This window comes from Triticum urartu, chromosome 5A (assembly GCF_056163025.1).
Source record: "Triticum urartu cultivar PI428250 chromosome 5A, HENAU_Tu73, whole genome shotgun sequence".
Taxonomy (NCBI): domain Eukaryota; kingdom Viridiplantae; phylum Streptophyta; class Magnoliopsida; order Poales; family Poaceae; genus Triticum; species Triticum urartu.
Window position 1 is genome coordinate 560,001,564 of NC_141877.1, and position 24,663 is coordinate 560,026,226.

The window sequence follows — 24,663 nt, forward strand, 5'->3', positions numbered from 1 at the left end:
GTGAAAACCATACATGAGTAGTTACTCCATAATGCAATCTGATTCTGGGCTTTCCCTCATACCATCCTTTGTGGTTGTTTTATTTTTGCGACTTTCCCTCAGACAAGAACTTGATTTATGCAACTTCTTCATGCTTGCCATGACTAAACTCCATATGGGTTTATGACGTTCTTCCTCGCTAATCGTCTTGCGATTCTTTCCATCTTCAGAAATATATGTACTATTCTGTTTGGGATGGAAGTGTAGTTAGAATAAGCACATGTTACAAGTCAATTGGCATCAAACATTCATATGAAATTATGTGCTGATAATACTTTAATACTACCTTCTTTTTATTTGCAAATGTTGTTATCTTGGTATATTTTGGTGTCGAGGCCTTCTCAGTCTTCTGATCACGGTCTTTAGATTTTTCTGCTAGTTTATCGACATAAAACAAATGGGACGTGATAGTCCTTCTTGCAACATTGGTTCTCCAATCTCCGTCCTGTCAGAGTAGGCTCTCCTACTATCTTCGGGGTTTCGACCAAGGAAGAAATGGAGCTCTCTTCTATCTTTGCTGGCAATGCATTAGTTGGAGCCTCTGAAGTATCAACTTCTGTCTCAGGTGAAAACACCTTGCCCCTGATAGCCTGATTTTTTTTATCAAACCTTCAAGCAAGAAAAAATCAATCATGATAGATACTGGCATATAGTAGAGTACCAGAGTAGAGATCGCAGGAAAATAAAAAAATAGGTGGCTGGACGTCTAATATTTTGCTTCACAAAACAAGAATGTACATGTACTTCTTCTAGCAAGAGAGTGTGTTTGAGCCAATATTATTAGAGAGGATAACAATGTAGCTAGCAGTTTACAACTTATGCAAGATTTATACAAGTGTAATTATAAGGTAGTAACTCTCACCACTAATAACCAGAAGAAACTATTTTCTATTCAGGTGTTTATAGAGGTATTAACAGTAGAGACACTTTCATTCTAAACAAAAATGTTAAGTGCATTTTTTCTGCTATATTAGAGTTGTACGTATACTCTTATTTTTCACAAAAATGTTAAGTGCACTTTTCTGCTATATAAGGGTCCACATAATCAAATCGCTGTCGCTACTATTAATAAATGGTGCATGTGAACATCATATTTACAGGAAGGTACAAATTTTAAAATGTAATAACATAATGAAAATGTATTTGATCTCCTACCACTTTAAGGATCAAACTAAGATGATCAAGCTACATGTGTTGACATGTTTGCTTGTCGGAATCACAATAGTTCTATCCAATAATGTGAATTTTATTAGACTTTTTTTTCTCTATTCTAACCATATATTACACTATACATCCTTACTGCCAAGTTCACCAGAAATATCTTCATGTACCTATGCATGGATTTAAACAAAAGTGATCAAAAGACCTAAAAAAGATGGCGGCACAAAATACAGGACATAATTTAATAAAAAGTTATAAGAAGACCTAAAAAAGATTCATGTTTTTAACCCTATGCAAGTGGTACTTATACATAGATTTAAAGAAAGTGAGAATTGACAAGTTAAAAAACAATGTTGAATAGAACTACTTATAACCTTGGTATTTTAACAATTACTTGCATGAGTTTCTCTTCGGGAGCCATCCAAAGAGTATTGTCACATACGGGGCAGGATTCGATCTCCTCCTCATCTATTTTTCACATAATACACTCCCGAAGAATTGCTTCAAAAATATGGTAAAAAGAGGAACTCTAAAGGCAGTCATGCAAGTTTCATAGAGAGATTTGAAAGAACGGAATTAATGTGGCATCTTAGAGCAAGTTGTCTATTAGCTTATTCTAGAAGTATCGAGGGTGAGGCAGTGTGTGTTTCCTGGCATAAGATTCAGTTTTGGGAAGAGTATAGTTATCTCCTAGAATCCAACCTTCTCTAGAAGTACCCAGGGTGTATGTCTCCTAGTAGAAGAGTCTTTTCTAGGTAAAAGCTCTTAGATTGACCCAGTCTAGTCTACAAGTATCCAGGATGTGTTGAATTATTGTGCAATGAACAGTAAGTAACCTAAAGAGTCTATATAAGTATCTATCCCCCTTGTAAGTAGGCAAACAATAAAATATATAGTTCCTACCTATGCTTCTCTTCTACCCCTCTAGTTCTCCAATTTCCGCCCACTACCCTTCTACTCTATCATGGCGCCTACACGGCAACGACCCCCCGCGTCCAGTGAGTATCTCACCCTAAAGCCTCTGTAGATAACGTCGGTTAAAACTCAAATTCGATGTGCTCGATAAATGTAAACAATCTTGGTAGTAAATTAGCTTGTAGCAACAATGCAATAAGACTAGATACTTCATACTTGACTTGCGTCCAGATTGAGAGCACAACCAAAAAGTGTTTCTTTTTTCGAAAAAGAGAGTTTCCTCTCCGATTTCTTTTATTAGAAATCACCAAGTCTTGCAAGCCAAAGCAAGCTACAGATAATATTTGCCACCCTATATTACATCAACAAATCCTACGATGCAGACTTTCTGAAGATGAAGGAGCCAACATCCCCCATCTCTTCTCATAAAAAATACAGATCTCCCAGCCGCAATAGAGACCAAGTCTTGAGTCGCAAACACTTATGATCATCATCATAGTCCTGAGAATTTCCCACAAGTCGGGTTTTCCAAGACATTTTCGCAAGCCGACATTACTAAAAGTTACGCGACAACTAATATCTTACTAAGCAAGTTCAACTGAAGAAACAAGACAGAGGTAGATCAAAACAGGATATGAAGAGCTCCCAGAGCAAGGGCACATGGCAGAGAAACTTCAGAGATTAAGATGTCACGATTCTGTGAGCATCCCTCCATCTTAACACTACTCTGAATATCTCTCCTGCAATCTGCTCAACATTTTTTACGCCCTCCCTCATTATTCTTCGTCTTCTTGGGTTTATCTACAAGATGAGTCAATCATGTAGCATTTTAATCATCAGATTCAGCGGCGTAGAGGGGTGAGATACCCTTTTTTAAGCAAAAACTACCGTGTTTCTAAGTTTCCAGATGGTCCAAAAAACAGTTGCAACCCCCACAACCACAAGGGATTTTTCATCCTTATTAAACTATTTCAACTAGTCCCCAAAGAAAACATGTAGATTATCAGGTACTTGCTTAAAGTCAAAAGCACACTGAGTAATATTCCACATCATCTTAGTCGTGGAACATTTAAAAAATAGATGATCTATACGGCAGGTTCTTTCTCCTACCCACCCTCTTACAGATCCGATTATCTCTGGTTAGAATGCTATTCCTCAACACTAACCACATAAAGACTTTCACCCTAGGGGGCATCTTAGTTCTCCATAGAAATTTATGAGGATATTTAACCGCATTTTCGATAAAGGATCTGTAATAAGATTTAGCATTGTAAAACATTTTTTTATCAAGAGTCCTGAAGATTTTATCTCTATCCTCATTCAACACCACATCCGAGCAACTATATTTAATATGCTCCAATAATTCCAAAGAATCTCCACATAGAGTTCATCGAAAATCAACATTATCTAGACCTTTATCAAATACATTCTTAACCGGTTTGTTTTTATCGAAACAAATACTATACAGCCTAGGAAATTCATCTTTCAGTGCTCTGTTATTAATCCATCTATCTTCCCAAAATCAAACATTCTTCCCATCTCCAACCTCAAACCTGGACAGGGACAGAGTGTGGTCTTTATATTTGAGGAGCTCAGCATAGGACTGGGAATCCCCTTGTCTGTGTCTAATATCAGCCAGCCCCTTTCCCACCTTCAAGTATTTGCTAAGGAGGATATCTTGCCAAAGCCTTTCTTATTAAATATTTTCCACCGCCATTTTACCAGCAGTACTTTATTCATCAAAGATAAATTTTGTATCCCCAAAGCTCCCAAGTCTTTAGGTCTACACACCTCAGACCAGTGCACCCGATGATATTTCCTTTTTCACTCCTCTTCCTACCAAAGCAATCTAGCCCTAAAGTAATCCATTATCTTGTTTACCCCCACAAGAAGCCCATAGGAGGACATCATGTAGTAAGGGATTCTAGTAAGAGAAGAATGGATTAGAGTAACTCTTCCAACACTCGCTAAAAGCCCCCCTAAGAGTTACTACACTTTTTCTCCATTCTATTTTCAGGAGGCCCCAGCTACTATTTTAATTTATTTTCTTATCTATAGGCAACCCCAAATATTTCATAGGCAGACACCCAAAAGGGCATGTAAAAATCTGGGCATATTCTGCTGCTTTGTTAACAACATCCCCAAACAAAAACAACTCACTTGTATGAAAATTTATTTTTAACCCAGACATTTCTTCAAAAAGACAAAGTATAGATTTCAGATTATGAGCACTTTGAAAATCATATTGTAGCAAGAATATTGTATCATCTGCATATTGGAGCATGTTTATTCTCTTATCAACATTGTCCTCTAACACCCCTTTAACAGGCCCATTAGTTTTAGTTTTATCCATAAAAACTGGCCAGAGTGTCAGTAACCATATGAAAAATTAGAGGAGAAATAGAGTTTCCCTCTCTCAGCTCTTTGTGTGTGGGAAAATATTTTCCCAGGTTATCATTTACCTTAGTACACACTTTTCCCCTCTATTAGTGTACATAATGCAGTCATTCCATTTATCTGGAAATCCTTTCATTTAAAACATTAGTAGCAAAAGGGCCATTTCACCTTTACGCTTTCTCAAAATCAACCTTGAACAGCAAAGCACTTTGATTTTTTGTATGTTGTTCAAGGCCTCGTGTAAGATAATGACTCCCTCCATAATATACCTTCCTTTCGCAAAAGCAGTTTGTAGAAGTGAAATAACTTCACCTGCAACACCATTAAGAATTTTCTAAAGATTTTGAATATAACATTCAATAAACAAAGTGGCCTGAATGTTTGTATTTGATTAGCTTCCTTAGTCTTAGGTACTAAAGTAATGCTACCATAATTAAGCCTAGCAATATCTAGTTGTCCCTGATGTAAATCATCAAAAAGTTCTTTGATGTCATTTTTCACCAGTTCCCAGAAATGCTGATAAAATCCAGAAGTAAAACCATCCAGGCCTAGTGATTTATTGTGTGTCATTTCAAAAACAACAATTTTATTTTTTTTTCATTGTGAACTCCGCAATTAGACTATCACGAGCCCTGCTAGTTATCCTTCTAGCATTATCCACCTGGAATGCAATAGTTCATTGTTCTGGGTGCCCAAATAGGTTTCTATAATAACTTGTCATTTATTCCATGATGTTTTACTCTCCCTCAATATTCCCTTCATCCCGATCTAATCTGTTTATCTTGTTTCCCCCTCCTCCCATTTGCTTTAGCATGGAAGTATTCGGTATTTTTGTCCTACTCTAGGAGTTCATCGGCTTTTGCTATTTGCTTACACTTAGGTTCCTCTTGTTTCAGAAATCTATCTATCTAAACTCTTAGCCCCATTTCCTACTATCTATCAGTAGCATTTAATTCATATATTTCACACCTATTATAATTGCATTAAGTTGTCCTAATATACTTTTTTTAAATCCCTATGCGAAGCATTCATATTCTTATTCCATCCCTTCAATCCGGGTCTCAATAATCTCGTTTTTTTATTGCCATCTCTCAATACTGGACCCCACTATTCTACGATCATTCTAGGTATCCACAAGAATTTTATGTAGCCCCTCTCTTAGAAACAAGTAGTTTCAAATCTAAATATAGGATTAGCTTTTGGCATATCTCCCGTGTTTATAAAAAAAGGGCGGTGATCATATTTTTCCCTAACTAAAGCTATTACTCCAGTCATAGGATAATTTTCTTCCCAATCAACACAACATAAAATCTATCTGATTTTTAAAAAGTGGGATTAGGTAAATTATTTCCCAAGTAAATATTCTGCCATGTAGATCCAGCTCTCTCAAACCAGCTTGTTCGAAAATAGCATTAAAAATAAAGCTCAAATGTCAAGGGGTCTCAAGTTTATTTTTATCAGAATCTTCTCTAATAGTATTAAAACCTCCCCCGACAAGTATATGATTTATGCAATCATGTAGCACTCTACAGAGTTTCACTAAAAACCTAGCCTTTCTCTCTCGTTGTGTGCATCACCATATATCAACACCAGGTCCCAAATGAACTTGGTTTTAATATCCCGAACAATCATTTTTATATGGTATTCCCCCTCATCTTCAGAAACCACATATAGGGTGGTATAGTTTACCCCCAGCAAAATCCACCTGATTTCCCTCTAGCAGGCACAAAATGCCAATGAAAGTCCCTCCCAGCACAAATTGCTTGCAAGTCATTTCTAGAGAAACTTTGTCTCATAGTTTCCTGTAAGCCTAAGAAGTTAACTTTCATATCCATGACCATTTCCCTTAGAAACATTTTTTAAAGTCTTCACCATACCCTCTCATATTCCAAAACACGCCGACATGTTAGATTTTTTCTTGAAAGATTTACTAACAATATTAACCCCCCCCCCCCCCCCAGAATTCTGGTATGGTTTGCCCTGTTTTCTACTTTTCGTATGTATTCCAAAACACACCAACAAGTCAGATTTTTTTCTTGAAAGATTTACTGACAATATTAAACCCCCCCCCCCCCAAGAATTCTGGTAGGTTTTGCCCTGTTTTCTACTTTTCGTATGTGAGAACAGGTGTTTAGCCTGCTCGCATACTCAATCTTCCTCATCCCCTTCCTCACTATCCGCTTTGTCTCCCAATGGCTCATTGATATCATGCTCTCCTTTTTCAATTACACGGAGCTCCTCCTCAATGTGAGGTACATCTTTTTTAGAATTATTGCTCAGCCACAAATCAATTATGACATGTTCTATTTTGTAATAAGATTGACATTATAGTCAATTATATCAATTTGATTTCCAAGATAAATCCCTACTCCAGAAGCAATATTCAACAACTTATCATTTTTAGCAATTATAATACTAGGGATGGCAGATTCACTATATTGATCCTTACTAGCATCTCTCACCCTGGCCATGGCTTCAACATTCTGGTCTTCTCAGCAACTCAACCGCTTTAGTTTCATCAAGTTCCCCCCTTCTTAGCTCTCGCAATTCTTGTCCCAAAATATTCCTCTTGACTGACTATGTAATCAACCAGGTCCAGACCATACTTTCACTAGTGCAGAAAAGCCTAGCTATGGCGTGCCAAAAACTACCTTGCTGGCGTGGATGGTCGGTGCCACCAATATGGCGCCATTGTTAATAAATGGCGATGGCGTTGGAGGCTACGTCAGCAATATCCTATGCAGTGCTAGTGTGCCACGTTTGCAATGCCACCACTTTATTCACTCACCTAGCGGCACGCAATGTAATTTGCATGCTGCGAACGTTTTGTGTGGAAAAAAAAATATTTTCAACACCATGTAACATTTAGAATTTCACATTAGAATTAAGCACATATATAACATTACAAACTACAACAGTACCAGATAATAGAACATTACGAGTTAATAATTATGTGGCAATCTCACAAATAGTATGATGTTGTAGTAGCTAGATAGATCTCACAAACACTAGTAGATAGCGCTGGTACAAAGCAGTTCACTTAGCATCTACGGCCCCAACACACACACAGTTCTGAATGAGGTCGATGACGACGGGTGTTCCTGATGGTGACTAAGATGACATGTCCAACCTGGAGATTTTTGCCAGCAAGGAAGTTGTTCCAACCCGCGACGATGAAGACAGTGCGACCGTCTGTGTCCGCCTTGTAAGCACAGTTTCTGATGGAGCCCCTTGCGGTAAGGTGCAATCTAGCATTGCCTGCTTCATCTAGCTCGATGCCACACCTCTCACTTAGCCTCTTAGGTAATTTCTGGAAAAAAAGTATGATAAATCAGCACGTCACATTAGTACAATAAGCACATGTCACATTACTAAGCATATCACATTACCACACTAAATATATCATCAAATTCTACACTAAGCATATCCAACATTACCACATTAAGCATATCACAGTACTACACACTAAGCATATATTCAAATTCTACACTAAGCATATCACATTACTACACACTAAGTAAATCAAAACATTACTAGCTACACTAAGCATATCACACACTAAGCATATCATCAAATTCTACACTAAGTATATCACAAGATTACTAATTAAGCATATCAAATTTCTACACTAAGCAACATACCTTGACTTGGCATCCCGACGTAGTCATCACGTGGAGGAAGTATGTATAAAAGGTTGCTAGATTCGTCCCACTACTAAGAAATACCTTATATATAGGTAGAGGGTTAACAGTAGCCCGGGTTAAATGGACGCGCTACTGCTATTCAGAAGTAGCGCGAGCCTGGAGTGCGCGCTTCAGGTGGCGTTTAGCAGTAGTGCTAGCCTACACTACCAGCGCTACTACTATGTAGACCCTGCCATGTCTCCACGGGATGGCCATTATAGCAGCATGTGCGGCCGATCGGCGATACTGCTAAGCCAACTAGCAGTAGTGCTGGGACACTACACGCATTGCTACTGTGGCCAACCCGGTCCTAGCTACTTGTCCCCATTTAGCAGCAGCATTGGCCGGGTACCAACACTATTGCTAATATGTTTAGTAGTAGCATTGGTCCCCAACTCGCGCTGCTACTAAGCCATCTTTATCTTCTGCTGCCCGGTGTCGGTATCAAAACCGGCGGATCTTGGGTAGGGGCTTCCGAACTGTGCGTCTAAGGTCGATGGTAACAGGAGACAGGGGACACAATATTTTACCAAGGTTCGGGACCTCTCTATGGAGGTAATACCCTACGTCCTGCTTGATTGATCTTGATGAATATGAGTATTACAAGAGTTGATCTACCATGAGATCGTAATGGCTAAACCCTAGAGGTCTAGCTGGTATGGCTATGATAATGTCTGTCCTCCGGACTTAGTCCTCCGGTTTATATAGACACCTGGAGGATCTAGGGTTACACAAGGTCGGTTACAAACTAAGGAATCTACATATTTAGTCGCCAAGCTTGCCTTCCACGCCTAGGAGAGTCCCATCCGGACACGGGTGTAGTCTTCGGTCTACGTATCTTCACAGCCCATCAGTCCGACCCATGGCTAACAGGCCGGACACCGGAGGACCCCTTAATCCAGGACTCCCTCAGTAGCCCATGAACCCGTCTTCAATGACAAGGTATCCGGCGCGTAGGCCTGTCTTCGGCATTGTAGGAAGGTTCCTCCTTCCGAACTCCACAATAGTCTTCGGACGCATCGATGTGTCCGTACCTGTAACACACACCACACACAATCGTAGAGAGAATATAATTTTACACGAGTCCAATATGCTGACAATTTTTGTAACATGACATCACATCTGTCCGGTCATAATTTCGAACCGTTTTTCGTCTGCTGCTCCACGTTTTGAGACACGGTTGCCATCGGCACGTCTTGTCAATGCAGAGATCGTGTCCCCTTATTACGGGATTCTCATCAATACGGGCGTGGGTAACCCAACCGTGTCATTTACACAACCCTTGGGAATAGGCGAGTAGGAAGGCATTTGACATTCGCGGCCTTTATAAGGGGATAAGGATTCTTCCTCACTCACCCCTGCCTTCTCCTTCCTCTGCCCATCCATTATTGAGCTCCAGCGCCCAAGCTCTAGCTTCCCCCGCCGGAGAAGGCACTCCAACCATGTCCGGATCCGGAACTGGTGGCAAGTGGATGGCCTCTTCTGTTAAGAAGAAAGTCATCAACGAGCTCCGAGAGGCTGGATACCTGGCCAAGGAGATCGTTCACCATCACCCGACCGAGGGACAGATCGTCCCTACCCAGAGCCCCATGAGAGGGTTGTGTTTCTCACACATTTCGTCCGCGAGCTACGATTCCCTCTCCACCCGTTTGTCTGTGACTGATGTTTTACTGTGGGCTGGACATTCATGATCTAGTCCCCAACTTTATCCTCAACATCTCGGCATTTATAGTCGTTTGCGAGGCCTTTCTCCATATCCCACCTCACTTCAGCCTATGGCTGAAGACCTTCAATGTAAAGCCGAAGGTGGTGAGAGGCCAACAAGCAGAGTGCGGAGGCACCATGGTGGGCAAGATTCCCAACATCACATGGCCCGAAGGCTCCTTTGTGGAGACGGTGAAGGGGTGGCAGTCAAGGTGGTTCTACATCACCGAGCTGCGCGACACCAACTGGGCGGCGGACCCCGGATTTCAATCCAGAGCTCCGCTGCAGCTCATCTACTGGCAAGAGAAGGGCCCAACCTGGGGTTCTTTGAACGAGCTAACTGGGCTCCAGACATGCGTCCAGAACATGATAACCAAGAGAATCAGACTTGTCAACATGATCCAGGTTATGATCATTCGCCGGATCCTTCCATGCCAACAACGGACTTGCTATTTGTGGGAGTTTGATCCGGCCAAGCACGAGACGCTGCTAGAGCTCTTCAGCACGATGCACGAAGACATCTGGAAAGTGATCTTCAAGGCCGGCGAGACACCACCACCTACGATCGAGGATCATGGGCTCAGCTTAAAACGCCACGCTAATTCAGTAAGTTCTTTCATGTTTTCATGGTATAGCCTTTACTGACATATTCTGAGAAAGAGTCTAAGCCTTCCTATCAATTTTTTCAGGCCTGGATCGACATAGAGGGGCAGATTAACCGTCCAGCTCTGCTGCCCAAAGACCAAGAGACCTCGCTTCTGACAAAGATCTTTTTTCCGGCGCATTATGATGTGCTGGAGAATAAGGCCAAGAAAAACGACCAAGGGGGCCCGGAGTGGCCTTCGCCGAAAAGGCGCTTCGGACGTGACGTCCGAAGACGGGACTCGCTGTTCGGCCGCCGAAGATGACGAGTTGGAGGAGTAAGAAAGCGACTCCCCCCAAGGGGGGAGGAAGAAAAGGGGGTCCTCCCTAAATTGGGAGGCGAAGGCGCCCAAGAGGGGGAAGGGCTCCCTTGCGGATGACTCCGCGTGGGATGTCGATAGCAGTCCAGAGCGGATGCCCCGAACCAAGCCTCGGGCCGCCTCGTAAGTACCAAATACCTTATGGACGTCCAAATGCCTGGCCTTTCCATTTTGTAACATTAATATATTTAAATTATGCCATCACAGTCCAGCCCGCGACAGCTCCCTGCGATCCTCGACAGAGGGTTCGCTAGATTCAAAGTAGATGGCCAGTGCGTCACCGCCGCCCGCTTACTCCCCCAAGGCCAAGGATGACGCGGAGGTGTTGTCCCGAAGGACTTTTGTCGGCCAGGAAGAGGCTCAAGAGGCGCGAGAAGGCAATGCCTCCGTCGCCGGACACCGGCGGGAGCCCATCCCCAGGGAGACTGGCGGTGAGGAGGGCCGTGTTCAATCCGGCCCTCAGCCGGACTCGATTCCGGAGACCGATGCGGCTCCCGAATCCGGCACGCAACCTCCTTCGAAAGAAGGGGGTATGCGTATTCCGCCGATGACCCCTGTCCAACCCGGGGCACCGGATAATCTGCTGGAAGCGTTGTGAGGCGCTTCCATTGTGGATGAGCATCGTGTCCTTATGGGCACGGTAATCGAGAAGGTTCAATCCGCCAAAAGCGGACTAACTGAAGCCTGCGCTAGCCTTTTAATAGGCTTTGAGGTAAGTAATGTAATTGTAGAAAGGATATCACAGTGTAGATAATAGCCCCTGATGCTCTGTTCGGTGTTCGGGAAGAAAAAGCCGAACAGAGGATGAATTTTTTTCGCAGGAGTAACATAAGATGTCTATGCGAATAAACAGGCGTCGCTGCTAGCTACTGCTGCTCATACTGCGGAGGTCTCCGGCATGAAGCAGAGCCTAGAGCGGGCCGAAGAAGAGCTCGGCCTCATGAAGAAGCAGTTGGAGGACAGCCAAGGTATGTAGTGACCTGTGCGTGAATTGAGGAAGGATGCATGTTTCGTGCTGACTAAAGTGTCATGAGTTATATTAGGGGCCACGACCAAGGTGGCGGCCCTGAAGAAGGCGTCAGCCGAGGCCGAGGACAAAGCGGCCAAAGAGCGCGTCACGTGCGAGAAACACGAGGCCCGGTTTAGCGAGGTCCAACAAGAGCTCCGGGACACCGTCAAGAAGTATGAGTCCTTGGAGCATGATTCTAAGACACAAGCGTCCGAACTTGCGAAGGCCCGCCAGAGCGCACAAGAGGCTCGAGCCGAGGCCCAAAGCGCCCTTCAGGAAGTCCTGGCGGCCAAGAAGATCGGGGCGGGTAAGGCTTTCATTATGCAAAGCAAGACTGTGAAGGAAAGGTTCCTTTTACTTACCCAAATTTGGAGCTCTCCAGGGGCGTTTACGGATTTTCCGCGCAGCGTATCAGATGCTGCTGAGTTCTATCGAGCCGAAGAAGGGAGTTCTACGGAGAAGCTGCTCTGGTCTCAATATCTTGGACCAGAACATCCGGTGCCCTTCAGGGACCAGCTGAAACAGCTGGTCGAGCTGCACAAGGCGGCCGAGCTAGCCATGAAGGACCTGATAGTCCGACTATGGCCTGCCACGCCGATACCCAGCAGCTACTTCAGACTTGTGAAGCGGCTTGTTAGTGCCTGCCCGCGGCTTGAGGTCATAAAGCGATCGGTCTATATTGAAGGTGCCCGGATGGCCTTTGCCCGTGTCAAGATGCACTGGGCGAAGATGTATGCCAAGAAGCTGATGACCGAGGGGCCGCCTGAGGGCAAGGAGCACCTCCGCCACGAGTTATATTTTGATGGTGTCCTGGAGGGATCCCGCCTTGTGGCGGAGCAATGTGCTTAGGATGTTATATTCCCACGAAAATATTCATATTATCCTGTTCTGTAACATGAATCAACGATGTTGTGTAATATAATGCTTGTTATGTTTTAATTTCTTCCTCCTGTGCGGCCGTGTTGTATGAAATATGAGGGTTGGCCAGTCGTCGGCTTCTGCCTCCACGTAGGTAGTATGGGGGTGTTCGGGATGGAATCTAAACAATCTTGATCCAATTATATGGTCATTGTAGGAGTTGTTTAGCGCAACAAACCAGGCAACCAGACTATGTGGCTTGAACGCCCTCACTTAGCCATAGGAGTTTTATAATAAAAACATGGGTGCATCCCCTAGTATCTGAACTAGAGTGCTATAAGCGTTTGATCGGGAAGTACCGATCCTTCGCGTAATGCGAAAGAAATCTCCAACGATTTGTAACCTCCGAACAGCCGACCGGCTCTCGCCGCATCATGACACTCAATTTTCGGCTTTCTATACTAAGGTTCTCCTTTGGATAAACCAAGGCACAATCGCAGTAGTTCTCCCTTTACTACCTTAACCGATATAGCTGAACGTAAGGTAGCAAGCACAGGAGCCGGGCAACCCAATATTGACCAAAGACATGATTCAGAGCCAATGCATATAATGCTAAATTCGGGGTGCCGAACTATACTTATAGAAAGTGTTCGGACTTTTGTTGCCGTAATGTGGGGTGCTATGAAGCCCCGGGCAAACATCAAACGTACCAAAGTGTACGAGTGCTACCTGATAGGGTTATCCACAGGGGATCTAAAAAAGAGAAAGAAAACAGAAAAGGTACAAAGGTAAAAAGTTGTGGTCTGAAAGCTCCAGCCGCAAACTGTTCTCATTGTATTTTAATTAGTATGTCAAGGCGCATTGATACAGGTAGTGCAATAAGCAATAGGCTATTTGACATGCCGAAACCAAGGGAGAGCTGCATGTGGGTCCTGAAAAATAGGTACAGTTATTGGGCATCTCCCTAGCCCGTTGATTAGCCTCATCGGTGTGAGACTTTCTCCTTTTTTGTCTTCTCCACATAACCCACATCATCATATTCTATTCCACCCATAGTGCTATGTCCATGGCTCACGCTCATGTATTGCGTGAAAGTTGAAAACAGTTTGAGATTACTAAAGTATGAAACAATTGCATGGCTTGTCATCGGGGTTGTGCATGATGAGAGCATTCTTGTGTGACGAAAATGGAGCATGACCAAACTATATGATTTTTAGGGATGAACTTTCTTTGGCCGTGTTATTTTGAGAAAACATGATTGCTTAGCTAATATGCTTGAAGTATATTATTTTTATGTCAATATTAAACTTTTGTCTTGAATCTTTCGGATCTGAATATTCTTACCACAATAAATAAGATTATATTGATAAATATGTTAGGTAGCATTCCACATCAAAAATTCTGTTTTTATCATTTACCTACTCGAGGATGAGCAGGAATTAAGCTTGGGGATGCTTGATACGTCTCCAACGTATCTATAATTTTTGATTGTTCCATGCTATTATATTATCAACCTTGGATGTCTTATAAGCATTTATATGCTATTTAATATGATTTTTGGGACTAACCTATTAACCTAGAGCCAAGTGCCGGTTCCTGTTTTTTCCTTGTTTTAGAGTATCGCAAAAAAGGAAAACCAAATGGAGTCCAATTGACATGAAACTTCACGGAACTTATTTTTGGACCAAAAGAAGGCCATGTAGTAAAAGTGTTGGGTCAGAAGAGTCCCGGGCTGCTCACGAGGGTGGGGGTGCGCACACCCCCCTGGGCGCGCCACCCTACCTCGCGGACATCCCGGAGACCCCCCTGACTTGTTCTCGATGCCAAAACCTCTAATATATACAGAAACTTCCAGAAAGAAACCTAGATCATGAGTTCCACCGCTAGAATCCTCTGTAGCCATCGAAAACCAATCTAGGCCCATTCTCGCACCCTGCCGGAGGGGGGAATCCCTCTCCGGTGGCCATCTACATCATCCCGATGCTCTCCATTATGATGAGGGAGTAGTTACCCCTCGGGGCTGAGGGTATGTACCGGTAGCTATGTTTTTGATCTCTCTCTCTCTCTCGTGTTCTTGAGTCGGCCCGATCTTGATGTATTGCGAGCTTTGCTATTATAGTTGGATCTTATGATGTTTCTCCCCCTCTACTCTCTTGTAATGGATTGAGTTTTCCCTTTGAAGTTATCTTATCGGATTGAGTCTTTAAGGATTTGAGAACACTTGATCTATATCTTGCATGTGCTTATCTGTGGTGACAATGGGATATCACGTGATCCACTTGGTGTATGTTTTGGTGATCAACTTGCGAGTTCCGTGACCTCTTGAACTTACGCATAGGGGTTGGCACACGTTTTCGTCTTGACTCTCCGGTAGAAACTTTGGGGAATTCTTTGAAGTTCTTTGTGTTGGTTGAATAGATGAATCTGAGATTGTGTGATACATATCGTATAATCATACCCACAGATACTTGAGGTGACATTGGATTATCTAGGTGACATTAGGATTTTGGTTGATTTGTGTCTTAAGGTGTTATTCTAGTATGAACTCGTGAATAGATCGATCAGAAAGAATAACTTTGAGGTGGTTTCGTACCCTACAATAATCTCTTCGTTTGTTCTCCGCTATTAGTGACTTTGGAGTGACTCTTTGTTGCATGTTGAGGGATTGTTATATGATCTGATTATGTTATTATTGTGGAGAGAACTTGCACTAGTGAAAGTATGAACCCTAGGCCTTGTTTCCTAGCATTGCAATACCATTTACGCTCACTTTTACCACTTGCTACCTTACTATTTTTATATTTTCATATTACAAAAACCTTTATCTACCATCCATATTGCACTTGTATCACCATCTCTTCACTGAACTAGTGCACCTATACAATTTACCATTGTATTGGGTGTGTTGGGGACACAATAGACACTTTGTTATTTGGTTGCAGGGTTGCTTGAGAGAGACCATCTTCATCCTATGCCTCCCACGGATTGATAAACCATAGGTCATCCACTTGAGGGAAATTTGCTACTATCCTACAAACCTCTGCACTTGGAGGCCAAACAACGTCTACAAGAAGAAGGTTATGTAGTAGACATCAGCATCCCACTTATGATTAATCCCTCTTGAAAGCATCCACAACTACAAAAGAAGTATCAAGGTAAACATAACCATAGCATGAAACATATGGATCCAAATTAGCCCCTTACGAAGCAACGCATAAACTATGGTTTAAGCTTCTGTCACTCTAGCAACCCGTCATCTACTTATTACTTCCCAATGCCTTCCCCTAGGCCCAAATAATTGTGAATTTCATGTAGTCGACGTTCACATGACACCACTAGAGGAGAGACAACATACATCTCATCGAAATGTGGAACGAATACCAAATTCACATGACTACTTATAGCAAGACGTCTCCCATGTCCCTAGGAACAAACATAACTACTCACAAATCATATGCATGGTCATAATTAGATGGGTATTAATATGCATAAAGGATCAGAACATATGATCTTCCACCAAATAAACAAACAAGCATCAACTACAAGGAGTAATCAACACTACTAGCAACGCATAGGTACCAATCTAGGGTTTTGAGACAAAGATTGGATACAAGAGATGAACTAGGGTCTGAGATGAGATGGTGCTGGTGAAGATGTTGATGGAGATTGACCCCCTCCCAATGAGAGGATAGATGGTGATGACGATGGTGATCATTTCCCCCTCCCGGAGGGATGTTTCCCTGGCAGAATAGCTCCACCGGAGCCCTAAATTGGTTCCGCCAAGGTTCCACCTCGAGACGGTGACGCTTCGTCCCGAAAGATTCCTTTCGATTTTTTCTAGGGCGAAAGACTTTACAAAGCAAAAGATGGGCACCGGAGGCCTGCCAGGGGGCCGACGAGATAGGGTGCACGCTCAGGGGGGTAGGGCGTGCCCCCACCCTCATGGATGGTTGGTGGCCCCCCTATGGTGCTTTCTTCGCCCAATATTTTATATATATTCCAAAACTGACTTCCTGGAGTTTCAGGACTTTTGGAGTTGTGTAGAATAGGTCTCTAATATTTGCTCCTTTTCCAGCCCAGAATTCCAGCTGCCGGCATTCTCCCTCTTCGTGCAAACCTTGTAAAATAAGAGAGAATAGGCATAAGTATTGTGACATAATGTGTAATAATAGCCCATAATGCAATAAATATCGAATTAAAGCATGATGGAAAATGGACGTATCGGCCATCATGTCCTCATCTACCACTATTGCATGGCCACAGAGCCTTGCGACCGTTTCAACAGGTTTGTCAACAACACCAACTACAAGTTCGCCACGGTGGAAACCACCGACGATGTAAACGCGCTCAATGTTACGGGCTTGGCCTGCAAGAACCTTGTCGAAATCTGTGACCACTACAGGGTCTGGGGCATCAAGGACTCCCTGGTCGAACTCGCCTCGGCCAGCATCGACCCCTACTATGAAAAGATGAAGCAGGATGCCCAAAGAACAAGACCCCTATACTGGAACAGTGCCTGCATGCGGTAACTGGATGAACCTCACCTCAGGTTCACGGCCAAGAGCGTGTACACATGCTACGAGATGCACAGGCGGATCGTTGACATGAGGAAGTGCCTCGTTACCCAAATCGACGTGCCCGGATCGAGCCACAAGCAGAGAAAGTATCATAAGAAGTAGATGATGATCAGATGATCGTTTCTTCTAGTTAATCATGCATCTAATATATAGTTTACTTTATTGGTGTGTGGAAAAGTCATGTGCCTAGTAGCCACCTATGGAATTATGCATGTAATAGTTTACTTTCGTGTGTGCAAATGCCATGGTTGTAGTAGCCACCTATGTAAGTGGATGTTTAATTTGGTTATGCAAGCATGTCCTTATAAGTGTGTGTATATATATATATATATATGTTGTTGTTCTGTATGCAATCCCATCGCACAACACACACGTCTTATTAGCAGCAACCGTCTGTGCTATTATCGGTCTTCACACACATTTCTGATTATAGACCTGTTTGTCACGTATCACACACATCTTGTTAAGTTGAACCGTTTCTATTCTCATGTCTCAACGCAAACAGTTCATCTGAGTGAACCGCATGACGTATATCGCACACACCTTCATCCGGTTAACCGTTTCTTTTGTGTTGCCTAATCACAAATAGTTCATCCGAGCGAACCGTATGATGTATATCGCACACACCTCCATCTGGCTGCCCGTTTCTTTTGTTCCTCCTCATCGCAAACAGTTAATTGAACTGACCGTATGCCCTACATCGCACACGCAACTAAAATCTAAACTGTGTTTGATGTCTCCGCCATCGCAAACGTTATGCAGATTTTTTGTTGGTTTTTTACACCACCATTTGCGATTATGGCATCGCACACAGTTTCATTGAAGGGTCTCTGATCATTGTGTCACGTTAGCAGCATCCTGTAGTAGTAAAGTAAAGAGCGTGGGAGTATCAGGGGTAAAGGATGATGAGGACGGCGCGCCCATGGGTGCGCAAAATAAGTACACCTCCAATTAATTAGCCTCCATCATATAAATGAATGATTGGAATCGAAGGAAGGATATCCGCGCGGATGACTTACATGGGATGATAAGGCACGAGAATCATCTCCTTGTCCTTATTGGCGATCATGAAATCAACGATGTAGTCCCTCGCGTATTCACAGTGCTTTGCACAGACTACCAAGAAGCCGTCGTGCATGAAGTATCGGTCAGCAACACAGATATAAGGAATCAGCGCAATCCTGATGATGTAGTTCATGTACAAGGCATAAAGGCGGACAAACGTAAAATCCAGTTTCTTCAAGTGAAACATGTCGAAGATGTAATCGAATCAAAGGAAGAACTTCTCTGCGGGGAATGTGTTGTTGTACAACCTTTGTCGCGACATGTTAACCACGTAGACTGGGTATCCTGGATTTTCCAAGGTGATTGGGCTTTTCTCTCTTTGCAGCACATCATCATGAAGTCTCCTTAGATCACCGTGTATGGCCTCTACCAATGCCTTAGGTAGGATTGGTTCACCGGGGATATGGTATTTCGCCGCACCGGGGACAGGTATACGATCCTGAACCCGAGGCCGCGGAGGCGGCTGGATCATAGCAGCAGCTTTATTGTTGCCATTCCTCGCTCTCTTCCTATGCTTCTTTGGTGGACGGTTGTCTATAATATGTTCAGCCTCCAGAGGCGGCAATTCAGGCACCGACTCATGACGCTCAAACCCTGAGTACTCATACTGCTTAGCCATCAATCCTCCATCATCATAAGGGGCAATATTGAGATACTATTGAGTGTCATTGTCATCCTCATCCTCATGTATGGCAACGTCATCAGCGACTAATGGAGCCTCTTCCTCTCCCCGTCCTCTATCACCTAGCACGACAGGCGATGCTAATTAGGTTGGTGGGGTGTTGATGTTCATACCTGCGTGGTCGTGGGTGATACGTCTCCAACGTATATATAATTTTTAACTGTTCCATGTTGTTATATTATCAATCTTGGATGTTTTATAATCATTTTATATCATCTTTGGTACTAACCTATTGACATAGTGCCAAGTGCCAGTTGCTGTTTTCTGCATGTTTTTACAACGCATGAAATCAACAACAAACAGACTCCAAATGCAACGAAACTTTACAGATAATTTTTTTGACCAGAAGACACCTAATGGGCCCTGGCAATGCCTGGGCGGGTGCTCCGAGGAGAGCAGAACCTACCAGGGCACGCCAGGAGTACCAGGCGCGCCCTGGTGGGTTCTGCCCACCTCGGGTGCCCCCCGACCGCCTCTTTGATCTATAAATACCCCAATATTCCTGAAACCCTAGGGGAGTCGACGAAAATCAATTCCAACCGCCGCAGAGTCCTGAACCACCAGATGCAATCTAGACACCATCACGGAGGCGTTCACCACCTCCATTGGTGCCTCTCCGATGATACGTGAGTAGTTCTTTGTAGACCTTTGGGTCCGTAGTTAGTAGCTAGATGGCTTCATCTCTCTCTCTTGATTCTCAATAGAATAGTCTCTTTGAGATCCATATGATGTAACTCTTTTGTAGTGTGTTTGTTGGGATCGATGAACTTTGAGTTTATGATCAGATCTATCTTTTTATATCCATGAATGTATTTGAGTTTCTTCGATCTCTTTTATGCATGATTGCTTATAGCCTCGTATTTCTTCGCCGATATTTTGGTTTTGTTTGGCCAACTTGATATATTTATCTTGCAATGGGAAGATGTGCTTTGTAGTGGGTTTGATCTTATAGTGCTTCATCCCAGTGACAAAAAGGGAACCGACACATATGTATCGTTCCTACTAAGGATAAAACCATGGGGTCTATCTCTACATAGATAGATCTTGTCTACATCATGATATCGTTCTTTTTGCATTACTCCGTTTCTCCAAGAACTTAATACAATAGATGCATGCTGGATAGCGGTCGATGTGTCGAGTAATAGTAGTAGATGCAGGAAGGAGTCGGTCCACTAATCTTGGACGTGATGCCTATATAATGATCATTTCCTGGATATCATCATGATTATTTGAAGTTTTGTCAATTGCCCAACAGTAATTTTGTCAGGACCCCGATTCTAAGTCACACCGATCTACCCTGTAACACCTCATATCACTTTGCGGCCTCACGCACGGTATTCCCACGGGTGTCGCCTTACCATGGCCCGGGACCGTTTGTGCCTTTTGGCTCACGTATATGATAGTGTCGCTAGCATCCATATGACAGAGAATCCGGGCCGACATGACTAGTCGTGAACCCAAAGTGGCACAAACTTACGGGAACAGCCATACATGAATCAACATCGAGCATGTCGGCCAGCAGCGTGTGAATCCGGGGTGTAGCACTGGGCTAACAGGACTCCGGTAACCCGGGCTGTAGCAGGCTAGGCAGGACTCCGGATGTCACCGCGTGACATTTCCCCGCAGGGACAGACACAGGAACAAAGTGAAACACATGCCGGCCAGTCAAGTGTCCTGAGCAGTAGTGCTGGGCTAGCAGGACTCCGGTGAACCGGGCTGTAGCAGACTACTATGGCTCATGGAAGCACAAGACTACATTTCCCCATAAGAGAGGCTACCAAGGATAAACAACTAGGTTGTCGGATCCCACACATACCAAGCATTTCAATCATACACATAATATGCTCAACATGTGTAAATACAACATGGCATCACAACATAACTCTACGACTCAGGTATTTATTCATTAGGCTCCGAGGAGCGAGATATTACAAAGATGGGTCTCATGACCCAACATACAGAGCATACAAGCAACAAGCACATGCGGAAGCTTAACTTGTCTGAGTACAGACAACTACAAATGAAGAAGGCTGAGAAGCCTGACCATCTACCAGATCCTGCCGAGGGCACAAGATCGTACCTGAGGTATCAAGCTAAACATCGAAGCCCACATGGAACTACTACCGAGACTAAAGTCTCTCTTCAAAAACATAAATTAAGAAAACATGAGTACAAATGTACCCAGCAAGACTTACATCAGAACTATCTACATATGCATCGATATCTACAAAGGGGGTGGTGGAGTTTAACTGCAGCAAGCCAGCTTTGACTTGGTGGCTATCCTGAACTACGACTGCAAGTAACTCTTTTGATGTGGCGCACATGAGTCCACAAATTCACCATACCAATACACCACTATGGATCCGCTCCCGTCTCCCTGCGAGAACGCCATCCATAGCACTCACGCTTATCTTGCGAGTTTTAGATTATCCACTTTCACTTGTCTATGAACTATGCAAGGGGTCCAAGTTTCCATATCCGAGGAATCCGGCTATTGGAATAGATAATGATAACCCTGCAGGGGTGTACTTCTTCACACATGCTCTCGCCACTTATCGGCCTATACACGTCATGTACCTCGGCAACCTTCAAGCGGAAGCCGGGCTAGGGTGTCGGCCACGACCTGACTAACCGAAAAGTCTCTAGTCCAGGTTTATCGCCTATTCGGGTTCCATCCGCAAGGAGATCTGGCCGGGGTGTCGCTCATGGCCCCAAATGATGTGAGCAGGGTTCCCAAGACCACCATCTGGGTGCCACTTGGTACACCGTGCCACTGTGCCTAGTCTGTCCCAAGCCCACCTGTACTAGGTGCCACTTGGTAGACTACTAACACTACCTACAAACACTAGAAACTAATTGCAACTCCTGGACAGAGATCGAGTTGATTAATAAGCCGAGAGGGCCCGAGTTACCGGAACCCAATGTGTGGTAGTAACTATTCATGGATCACAAACACAAAACTCAGTTCCTGAGGACGGCTGCAATGAGACAACCCACCATGTACTCCTACATGGCCTCTCACCGCTACCTTTACCAAATCGTGTTCACACACTTAGCTCACACCCAGTAGGACATGTTCAGCACCATTCCAATTCATCCCCGATGAATCAGACCTGACTCAACTCTAAGAAGTAGCAGGCATGACAAACAAGCATGAATGAGTAGGCACATCAGAGCTCAATCAACTCCTACTCATGCTAGTGGGTTTCATCTATTTACTTTGGCAATGACAGGTCATGCAGAGGAAAGGGTTTCAGCTACCGCAACATGTAACAATTGAAATGGTGTTGTCCTTATGCAGTAAAAGAGAGCAGGAGCGAGAGAGTGGGATTGTATCGGAATGAACAAGGGGGTTTTGCTTGCCTGGCACTTATAAAGATAGTATAGCTCTTCATCGGTGGCATCGATCACAACATTGGAAACATCGTCTACTGAGAGGGGGGGCAATTACCGGCAAACAAGGAAGAATACAATCAATGTAATGCAAAAATATGATGCATGATCATGACATGGCAATATGCTGTGATTTGGGCTAATGCGACAGAAAGTCATTTTAAATGAAGTGGAATTCAAAACTACATCAAATTCCAACTCCAAACCTATTATGAACTTTGCCCTAATCATGTTTCATCCTAAATAGTGAGGTTAACTTGCTCAAACATGCATGAAAAAGATACAGATGGATAGATTGGATTTTTCTGATAATATTTCATATATAATTTATCTTATTTGGAGTTACGGTTGAATTTCTATGAATTTTTGAAGTTTTAACTATTTTCTGAAATTTTCTAAACCTTTTCTGATTTATTCAAATTTCAGAAAATAGTTACTGCATCAGATGACGTCAAGATGACGCCATCAGGTCAACCGGGGCTGACCAGGGTCAAACCTGACACGTGGGGCCCACATGTCATAGGCTCAGTTATAATTAGTGATTTTAGTTAAACCTAACCAAAATCGTTAGAGGGGCTAGGCCCGTCGGTCAGTGGCTGCGGGTGTTAATTAGAGCCTAAACTAATTGTTCCCACATCAGCTAAACAGGGTTTCACCGCCGGCGACCTCATCCGACGGCGGAGGCATGTCGGAATCGCTGCTCCGGGAGCGGTTCGATGCACCGAGGGAACCAGTGGAGAGCTCACGCTCGTGCACGACTAGGGGAGTGCTCGGGAGGCTATGGAGTGGCCGGGGAAGACGACCATGGTGGCTTTGGCGGCGGCTGGAGCTTGGGAAAGCACGGGCGCGGGGCTATGCTTGGCTAGCGAGTGAGTTGAGAGGCTGGGCGGGCTCCTGGGAGCTCCACGAGCTCGGGGCCGTGCTCGGACGCGAGGTCGGTGACCTAGAACGACGGCGGCGATAGGCGCGGCGGCAGCAAGCTCACGGGACGGCGAGGGAAAACTAGCTAGGCTTCGCGCGCGACGACGGGGTAAGGGGGAAAACGGGCGGGAGCTCACATCGCTTCTGATGGAGTCGTCGGTGAGCTCGGGGAAGGCCTGAACGGAGCCAATCGACAGCGACGGTCCACGGTGGCCAAGGACGGAGACGAGGGTGGTGAGGATGTTGCAGGGCTTCCCGGCTCACTTGGTGCGGTGAGGAGGAAGAGAGGAACGAGGCGGAGCTTGTGGGCAGCTTCAGGGGGCGTAGGAGAGGTGGTGGCCATGGCTACGGCGAGCGACGGCGGCGAACGCGCTCGGTGGTGCTGCGGGAGAGAGTAGAGGAAGGGGAGGGGGTCTAGGGAGACAGCGAGGGGGGTCGAGAGGTGTCGAGGGGGAGTGCGTGGCGCCCTCGGGTGCTTCCAGCGGCGAGCAGGTAAGCAGGAGGTGGCCGGTGTGTCGTGGTCACATGCCCTCGTGCCCACTGGCACGAGGAAGAAGACGCCCCTGTCCCTGGGCTGGGCCAGGAACAGTGCCGGGCCGCTACTGTGTAGACCTGGTAAGTTTCTGCCTCTCTCTAGTTTTCTAATTTTGTTTCTGTTTTCTATTTTTCTGCTGCTGTTTTGGCTTTAGTAAAAATACGAAAGCATTTTGTAAAGTGCTAGAATAATTTGTGGACACTCTCTGGATTATTCTAGTGGCCCACATTTAATTTCAGCATTATCTGAGCATTTAAATTATTTATAGTGTTTAAATGCCCAAAGTCAAATACAATATGAATTAATTCAAAAATCCAAGAATGACCTAGAAATATGTTCATCATTTTTGGCAGAGGTTTTCACCTTTATCAGAAATCATGAACATTTTCAAAGGGCATTTTGGGTTCATTGAAAATAACTTTAGTTGAGCCTATTTGAATTCCATGTGGTGCTAGGGTTTGAACATCCCCATTTCAAATTTCAAACAATATAGACATGATCCATGGATGCTTATGAAACTAATTGCAATCAAATGCCAGGGTTGTGACAAATTTGTTCAACCACCGTTTGCTATTTTTCTCGAGAGAAGCCACTAGTGAAACCTGCCGCCCCCGAGTCTCTTTCTCATATTATTTGACTTTGCGATCTATTTTCCTTTGCTTTTATTTTCAGATCTACTAGACCAAAAATAGAAAAATACCTTGCTGCAATTTATTTTATTTGGTGTTCGATCTATCAATATTTACAACTTTCTGCCATCCA

General features: G+C 44.0%; 1 pseudogene; it reads right to left on the bottom strand.

The window, feature by feature from the left end:
• Window positions 1-21: 21 nt before the first annotated feature.
• LOC125507347 (E3 ubiquitin protein ligase DRIP2-like) lies at window positions 22-23,709 on the bottom strand (annotated as a pseudogene).
• Between the last annotated feature and the right edge of the window lie 954 nt (window positions 23,710-24,663).